Genomic DNA, 9,968 nt, shown 5'->3' with positions numbered 1-9,968 from the left:
TTTTTGTTCGGAATTAAAACTGGACACACATACTTCAGCTTCACAACTGGAAATGCTTTACTTATAACAGGGACAGGGGCGGGGGCTGTGTTCCTCTGAATGTTGTTGAACTCTTAATACAAGGCCAATGCTGAGACATAATGGGAGCTGTAGTTCAGGAACATTGGGAGATGCTAGGTTAGTCCACTCAGTGATGAAAGCAAAATTACCCAGCCCAGAGGAGTCACCCCACCTGTGTGGTGCACCTTCTGAAGCAAATATCTTCTTCAGTATCTTTCCAATAGGAATGACTGTATTTTAAAGTCATACCCCATGCAGCCAAATTATCACCAGAGGTCAGCTTGAAAGGATGCAAGGCTAGAATCGTTTAGAATGAATAGATGGGTGCATATTTTGGGCTCACATGAGATTTTTTTGTTATTTTCAACAAGCCCTGGTAAGTTTCCCATTCCCCCCCCAAAAAAATCAAGCCCAGCATTCCCATCCCTTTTCCTCCTCTCCACTAACTAATTTGTTTCTAAAGGTTCTTGAAAAAGAAGGAATGATGCTATAAAATATTTGCCAAATCTAATTTTTACTTCTTACTTTGCCAAACCTTTGTTAGGCGTTACAGGTGTGGGCCATCGTAAAACATCAAAAACATCCATATATAAAAATTTAAAATATATACAAATAAACAGCCATGTAAAATATATAATAATGAGGATTTTCATTGGGATTTCTTCCCGCTAAATAGTGCTATTCACCACTCTAAGAGATACTATTGACAAAAACTCAGCCACCCTTGCAGTTTCTTCTGGGTTAATGCCAGATAGATAGAATCTGATATTTTCATTTGGCCATGATATTAGACTACCCAAAAAAGGAATAACACACATTTGTGTAACTGGTTTTTAAAACTCTGTGTGTACTTGGCTCAGTTTTAAAAGCCTCAGGTTAAGCAATTCAAAATTAAAGGTGCTGAGAGCTCAAAGCACTTTTGAAGATCTGATCCAAGGTAACTTTCACTTCTTATCTGATATTTTAACTAGTCAAGCATTCTATTAATTCCACTGTGTGTCAGGGGGACACATAGGGCAGATTTATTTCAATTGCTGCCTTTTCAGAAATGGTTTCAGGAAAGTGTGTGTAAGATTATTCAGGGATCCAGGAAAACAGAGAAACAAGATCTAAGGATAACTTGGTTTTATTGCAACAAATTCAGTATCAAACAAGTATTCTTTAGATTGAAGCCAATGTAACTAGAGTCTTTCATGGCTGCCTGACTGAATCAAGATTGTGCAGTGCATCCTTCATCCACCTAGTGCCCTTCAGATGTTTAGGAGTGCCATTGCCATCAGCCATGCTGGGTGGAGTTGATGACAGTTGTAGTTCAAAAGATCTTGAAGGTGCACCATGTTGATGTTGGAGAGAGAGAGAGAGAGAGAGAGAGAGAGAGAGAGAGAACCCTAACTAAAGCCTGAGCTGGAGGGGCTTCAGATTATGATATGCAAGAAACATCAGAAAAACATGGAGTGGATTTCTAAACATTGCAGTCTCCTAGACCATTTCTCATAGCCAAACTCTTTGAATCGCAACAGTCAACTGGGTCTCTGCCACTCATACTATACTCTGTCAAGGAATGACATAGTCTTTTTATGACAACTATCCATTCCCACCTCTTGCAAGACAAGAGACCTAAATTCTGGGTGACTCCACTGCTGAACAGCCATATTTGTGTGGCATCTCTGAGGAAGACACGTTTTTTCCAGGCCCTTCAAGATCTAATAGAGTTCCCTATTCCTCTGTTAGAATCAGGATTGGAGACATTGGACAGTTTCTATCAAACTCAGCAACTGAATGGAAGGCACTTCAGAGGGAGTCAGGACTGGCATTTTTAATACAATACTAATATGGCAATTGTCTGAAGCTAAGGTAAGTATCTCCAGTTTTGAAGTCAGGGTAGTTATTTGCCAAAAAATATCCTTTGTGCTGTGTTGAGTACACAGCCTTCAAGCGGCTGTGTTTTGATTATGTTGCTATGATATTTAATTGGTATGAATCCAAGAAAAGATTCAATTGGTTATTCATCTGCCAAAGAAACGGACTGTGGTTACCCTTAGAGGCTTGCCAATTGCATACTTACTGACATCAGTGGTATTGTGCTATTCCCTATAGAAAATATTGGAGACTATTGCTTCAGATGGAGAAGAAGTTGCTGATGTGGGTGCTAAGTATTATCAGATTCTGCCTCCAAAAGCAGCTTAGCTGGCTGCAATGAAAAGAGACAGAATCACAGCACAAGGCCATTTATATAATGCTCTGTTGTAGGGCAGCGGCAACGGAGGAATCTGCAAACTCCATGCTTTTGAGACATCAACAGTACAGTTTTCTTTTCTGTTTACCCAGAAGGAAGCCCAATAGTTTTCAATGTGGCTTATTCAAAGGTAAGGATGCACAGCCTTCTTTGAGTTCTTCACACACTATTAAAAAAGGGGGGGCTCTGTGCATCTCACAGCCACACTATCCTTTGAGCGTGGGGAAAGAGGAGACAGCATTAACAGGTCTGACTTTTTTGCTACCCTCTCTCTCCTCTGCAGGTACCTCAGAGTTCTGACCTACCCTTGCTTTCCAGGACAGGAGCAGAACCAAGCCTGGCAATAGGGCAGTGATTGAAGTAAGTATCAGTATGCTTCTGAATATCACCAGTTGCTGGAAACCACAGAAGAGTGGTCTTGTGCTTGGGTTCCACTTGCTGGTTTCTCATCTGGTTGCCCATTATGAGTACAGGATGCTGGACTAGAAGGGCCACTGGCCTGATCCAGCAGGCTTTCCCTATGAGCTGTGGTGGGAGAGTAGAGGGAAGGCTCCCTTTTGGTGGGTGGTAGGGCAAGCCTGGTTTTCCCAGTAGTGATGTATGGAAGTGAGAGCTGGACCATAAAGAAGGCTGATCGCTGAAGAATTGATGCTTTTGAATTATGGTGCTGGAGGAGACTCTTGAGAGTCCCATGGACTGTAAGAAGATCAAACCTATCCATTCTGAAGAAGAAGAAGAAGAGTTTGAATTTGATATCCCACCTTTCACTCCCTTTAAGGAGTCTCAAAGCGGCTAACATTCTCCTTTCCCTTCCTCCCCCACAACAAACACTCTGTGAGGTGAGTGGGGCTGAGAGACTTCAAAGAAGTGTGACTAGCCAAGGTCACCCAGCAGCTGCATGTGGAGAAGCGGAGACACAAACCCGGTTCCCCAGATTATGAGACTACCGCTCTTAACCACTACACCACACTGGCTCTCCACACTGAAGGAAATCAGCCCTGAGTGCTCACTGGAAGGACAGATCCTGAAGTTGAGGCTCTAATACTTTGGCCACTTCATGAGAAGAGAAGACTCCCTGGAAAAGTCCCTGATGCTGGGAAGGATTGAGGGCACAAGGAGAAGGGGATGACAGAGGATGAGATGGTTGGACAGTGTTCTCGAAGCTACCAGCATGAGTTTGAACAAACTGCGGGAGGCAGTGGAAGACAGGTGTGCTCTGTGCTTACAGAGACAACTTACAGAGACAATTTCTTCCCTCACCCCACCCCTCTCTGTGTCTACATATTGTCCAGTTATCACTTGTGATGCCTGCTCATTTTATGTAATTATTCATTGCAACGTGGGAAGGACAGAACACAACAGCTGGATGATGGGACATGGGAATTGTTTCTTACTGTAAGTGTAATCAATGAAATTTATATAATAAGAAAGACGAACGAAGAGTGGCAGCTTTAAAGACTTGACCAATTTATCATAGCCTTTGCTTTCATGGACCAGAATCAGCTCCACCAGATGTATGAAGCAGAATCTCATCAACAAAAGCTCACGACACAATGCATTTCTTAAGACTCTAGGGCACCACAAGTTTCTGCTCCAATGGACTGCCATGACTTCCCCTATGGAAATGATCAAAAAAGGCATTCTATCTCAATGTGAGACAGGGAAGAAGATGTTGGATCCTTTCATAATTGAGGGATTGATAAATAGAAATGGTGCCGTACTACCACACTTGGAGACAGAATGATGGGCTAAATGGATCGTTGGTCTGATGCAATATCAGCTCCCTGTTCTTGCGATTAAGGGTATAGTACAGTATGTGCCACAAAAAAATCATATCCTTGGAGATCATCCTACAGCAGCAGGATCAATGAATGGCATTAATTATGCTATGCTGCATATGAGGAAGCCAGTCCATCAAAACGTAGATGTCAGCACGTTATTAGAACAAATGTAGCAAAGCAAATTTCAAAAAAAATGAACTTTCAATATGCATATGAAAGGGAACAGTTGCATTACCAATTAACTTATTTTTAAAGTGCCAAGAGGCCAATTTCTTCAACCACGTTCACTGCTTAATGTTAATGTCTGGAACAGCTAAAAATGGAATTTGACAGTAAATCCTCAATGGAATGATAAATCTATGCACTGTTTTTTTACACCACAATGATTATAGCCAAGGTTAGGTTGAGCTCTCATGTAAGCCAGTTAAATCAAACAGATGGAAGAGATGTGAGGCCAAGAAATTAGATATTTACAATAGCAGAAATCATAGATGCAAATCGTTACAATATTAGACCATAAGGAAAAGAACAGTAAAGCCAACAACCTGCATTTCCCTTTGCCAGAAGAGGTGAGACCCAAATTAAAATCATGCTTGTATTTTATTTTATTTTTGCTGCAAGCTGTTGATTTATGTCTCAATATTGAATCCCGACCAAGATGACACTATACTTAGGTCAGACTCTCTCCAAAGAACAATTTGTAACATCACTTAAAAGGATTGTACCAGGAAAGGTTGATCTCTAAGGGATTCTTATTTGGAGGCATAACAAAGCAAACTCCAAGGTGGAAAAGCAGAGTCAGAAAAATTTACATTGAAGCACATAATTGTGAATAGTTTTGTAGATGAAGAGGGAAAACATCTAGAAAGTCAGAACTGCTCAGCAGAAAGATAGCAGATGATAAGCACTGATGGGACCAGATCACGCATGCATGTGTACTACTTGATGTAGTGCACAAGTAATGATTGCATGTGTGAATGAGGCATCCCTGATCTAATACCAACAGCAATAATTTCCTACCACCCTACATAATCTCACAACACAATCCTTTTCAATACAAAATGTTCGATGCAATTTTGCATGTGCTGACTTATAATTTAGCTGTGAGAGACTGAGGCATGTGAGAGCCAGCCCTAATAATTGTTAGCCCTTAAAAATAAGGGAAAGTAAGGGAAATGGTAAGGGAAAAGAGATCCCAATGCATTCAATGGGGTTTCTTCCATGAAAATGTGTGTATTGTATTGTATTGTATTGTATTGTATTGTATTGTATTGTATTGTATTGTATTGCATTGCATTGCATTGTAATCTGATCTGTTACCCACAATAGGGAGGGGGGTTCAGACAAGAAAGCAGCATGCAGATGCTGTTAATAGTAATGATCAGTGCCGTTTTTCTTGAAAAAGAAGTGCCGGAACTCACCATGAACACCTCCCCTGTTCTCTTACAATGGCAATGACTCTCACCTGAGAGGTGCTGGAACTGAGTTTCAGTGAGTTCCAGCTCAAAAAAGGCCTGGTAATCACTGTGATGCTATATTACATTTTCTGTAATAATATACTATATTAGATGATTCTGATGGCAATGAAGAAGAAAATGACAGTCCCAGAGCCCCAATTTAAATTTAAATTAGCCTATAGACACTTTGAATTTGGCACCTGACTGTGAACAAATCAAGTGCAACACAAACTCACAACACTGCATGTCTACATGTCTAATCCCTCACAGATCAATTTGCACAATCCAGTACAATGTGGCACAAACAGAAAGTATTCTTCAAAGCATGATAAGCCCATGATAAGCAGCAAGAACCTTTCAGAATGAACATGCAGAGAGGTACTCGGCTTCCTTTGAAAGTAATTTTGCAGACTAGATTCCATTTCATCAGATGCATCAAGCGGAGCCAAGTCAGGAAGCACAGTCTATCCCAGAAAAGTTTATGCCATAATTGATTTGTTAGTCTTTAAGATGCTACAAGATTCTTTCTTATTTCAGAATGAGAAACAGAACTTCAGATTATCAGAGTCATTTTTTTCACATGCTTTGGAGCATTAAAAAGCCCCAGAATCCTAACAAACCAAATAGAAATCACCATTGTGACACTATAATAGGGTTACCAGACATCTCCATTTCCCGGGGACAGTCTCCAGATTTACAAATCTGTCCCTGGACAAATTCCGTCCCCGGAATGTCCCCGGATTTCATTAAATGTCCCCAGGAAATGTGACACCCTGCTCTCCTGGAGTAATATGCAGCTGGAGGGGTGGGAAGATAGTTTTTGCGCAGGCAGAGGTGGGTGGGGGGATTGAAGAGTGTGAAAGAAGGGCTTTGCACCTTGCCCAGCAGAGAAACCGTGCACCTTACGCCCCTCCTGGGCAACAGCGCACCACACACCCGTGACTCCAGAGCCTCGCCCGATCTCCTGCCCCCTTCCACCTTCATTTTGAGAGATTGCAGGTGGGCGGCCGTTGCCCAGGACCGTGTGGTTTCTCTGCTGGGCAAGGTGCAAAGCTCTTCTTTCGCACCCTGTGAAACTCTCAAAACGAAGGGGGAAAGGGGCAGGAGATCGGGCGAGGCTCAGGAGTTGCCTTGCGCCCCTTCAGGGAAACAGCCACTTGCCTGTGACTCCCGAGCCTCCCCTGATCTGCTAAAGGAAGGGGGAAGGAGGCAGGAGAACAGAGAGGCTCAGGAGTCATGGGTGGACAGTGTACTGTTGTCCAGGAGGGTGTGCAAGGTGCACGGTTTCTCTGCTGGGCAAGGCACGGAGGGGTGAGATGATTTTGATCCTTTTGGCCAACTGGAGCGGTGGTGGAGCTGGCATGGAGCCAGGCAGCTGAGCGTGAGAGAGAGCATGAACGAGAGCGTGTCCCTGATGGCCGGGAACTGCAGAAGTCAAATTGGAGCAGGGAAGCCTTATGTTCTTTTACGTTGAGGCTGCTTGTGTTGAGGTACCCCCATTGCAGGGGGTTGGCCTAGGTGCCCCTCAGAGATCCTTTCCAAATCTGCGATTCTGTGATCATTCCACAGTCGTATTCTCAAACTCTGCTTCCAACTCCACCCCCCCCCAGGTTTCTCTCCTCCTCCGCACTTCTCAAGACAACAAAACAGCTGAAGTATAGATGTAATTAGGGATATTAAAGTATGTAATTTATTTATTTTTTAAAGTGTCCCCAGATTCATTGATAAAAATCTGGTAACCATACACTGTAACCCAGTGGGGCTAAATTCATCTTGTCTTCACACCCACTGGGCTCAGCTCTGCTAGGTAGCTGGACAGTAATAAGGAGAGCAGACTGGATACTTTACATGTTACAGATGAAAACAATATCATCCAGCTTCTTTCTGTTTATAGTTAATACACATTACTTGCCCTACATCAATGTCAAGGAGTGAAATATGAATTCCAGAGTCTTCGAGTTCTGTAGGAAACAGATCATATGTGTTATTCATTAGCACAAAATGTTAGCAAAAAGACTATTACTCTTTGGAGTTGTGCAGCGTCTTAAATATGTACCACATGAGAATGAATCTAGGTTGCCTGGTGCCTTTCTGAAGTGGATAATTTTCAATTAATTACTCTTCTGCAGCCCTTTCAACAACATAGCCAATGCTTACCAAGGGATACAAAATCTTCCCCACTGTAAGCAGTTTTACAGGATTGTAAATATTGTGACTGACACTCCAGTCATCTTGCTAAATTATGAGTTTATAAATTTAGAATGTATGACAAGGCATAAACGTTCCATTAATCTCTGCCTTTGGTTGAGAATATTCACTTCAGGAGGGGTTTTGGGGGGGCAGGGGGGAACCATGAACTAAAAATGTACAAAAATAAGTTTCTCAGAGCGCAACTTGGCTTCACTGTTAGGGTTCCCAAAAGCCGAGCTCAGCTTTTGGATGGAGGTAACTGCAAGTTGATTTTAATAAACTTCTTTTCTAGCTATAACAACTGCAACAAAGTTATGGGGGAAGGACCTCAATTGTCATGGATTTCATGCTGCTGGAGAGAACCTGGTGATGAGGAAGAATGCATTTTAAATCTTCCGAGGGAGACAGCTGGCATGTGTTCTGCTATATGGCAAGCATTCATATTATTTTGAAACCATAGGTGGTATAGATTTTTATGGTTACAAATCCTCTTGAGTTTGCTTATTTATGTAGCCTGGGATGGATATTGCTGAGAATTATTCTGGAACAGAACTCTGCTCTGCAGAAAAAGCCAATAGCCATATAACGCAAGTGCTAATAATAGTTCTAAACGTTTTGTTTTAAAGCGTTCCATGGCTTTCTCTAGCAGCTCTGGCTGCCAGCATGTGAGCTTACAAGTGCTACAGAAAATGGCTCATTTGCTACACTACTTATTTGATCGTGAGCATATAATTGTAAGGTGTGGCGATAACTGCAGGAGGAGAGCTGAAAGAAGTACTCTCTAGGGACGCACGACCCCTCATGAAAAAGGACATTGTAGTGAAGATTTTCTGCACTGCTGGTATACAGTGGTACCTCGGGTTACATACGCTTCAGATTACAGACTCTGCTAACCCAGAAATAGTAACTCGGGTTAAGAACTTTGCTTCAGGATGAGAACAGAAATCGTGCTCTGGCGGTGCGACAGCAGCAGGAGGCCCCATTAGCTAAAGTGGTGCTTCAGGTTAAGAACAGTTTCAGGTTAAGAACGGACCTCTGGAACGAATTAAGTACTTAACCTGAGGGACCACTGTATACCGAACTGGGAAACCTGTAGCCAGCCCCGAGTCTTCAGAGGGTGAGTAGGTTTGTCATAGGGCTGTGTCCAAATGGACTCTCAAAATTCTCTAACTTATTCGTGGGCAGAGGTTTTTTTTGGGGGGAGGGGAGCTACACAGAGGTGCAGTGTGGGTTGTCAGTGCCCTGAGCAAAGTGGGGTGGGAGGGAGGGATGGACAGAGTTCACATGCACATTCAACTGCCTAACAGCATCTGTATCACCCAGGAGATTGCAGCCACAGAGATAAGAAGAGAAGAGTCCTTCTGGTGTCTGGAGAGGTCACTTCCTGGTTCGAATGGAGAAAGCATTGTCAATGGAGCCCAGGGACAGAAGCACACAGATGTATTGAGGCAGCACCAGGTGTTGAAATTCTGTGCCCCTAAGAATTTTGAGCCCAGGGCAACAGCAACTGCCCATATGTTCCCCCCCCCCCCACTATGCCACTGGAGCTACATGTTCTACAGCAGGGCTGACTTTCTTAAAAGCTGACTCTAGGCACTTCAAGTAAACTCAAACATGAACAACTTCCTTCTACTAAGTGCCGAGGTCAGTGGACCACATGCCACACTGGCCCCAGACGTATTTCTCAGTCCCAACACCAGGACTGAGGCTCCTATGCATTGGCTAGCTGTGCTGCAGTCTTCCATCCCGGGTGGCTCCTGAATGTTGGCAATGATGGTTCTCCCAAAGCGCCCAGTCCTTGGCCTTTTCCTGCCACCCAGCGACACAGAAGCTCCCTGGCCCAGACCATGTGCTCCTCCATCGTTCAGGTGATTTTCTCCTCATTTGCCTCCATCATTGTTGCCTCTGTCGGTCTCTGATGTCCCTCCTCCCATGCATCTCTCACATCAAGTCAACATCCAAGTGCCTGCTACGTCTCTACTTATATACCCTTAGTTGCTGGGGACTGTGTGTGTGTGCCTTGGCTTCAATGGCTCCAGCTGTTGGCCTGACTCTTAATTGGCTTCAGGTGGGGGTGAGTCATGTACTTTCAATCTGGTGCTCCTTCCTACCACCGCTCCAGCTGTTCCTACCTCCTAATCCTCCTCCTGGCTCTTGGAAGGAGTCATGTTCCCCCAGCGTCCTGGTTCCCTCTGAGATGGAGGACTGTGTGATCTCTTCTTCCCTGTGTTCCTAGCATTCCAT

Source organism: Podarcis raffonei, chromosome 10 (genome assembly GCF_027172205.1).
Source record: "Podarcis raffonei isolate rPodRaf1 chromosome 10, rPodRaf1.pri, whole genome shotgun sequence".
NCBI classification, from domain to species: domain Eukaryota; kingdom Metazoa; phylum Chordata; class Lepidosauria; order Squamata; family Lacertidae; genus Podarcis; species Podarcis raffonei.
Note: the sequence above shows the minus strand (reverse complement) of the source record.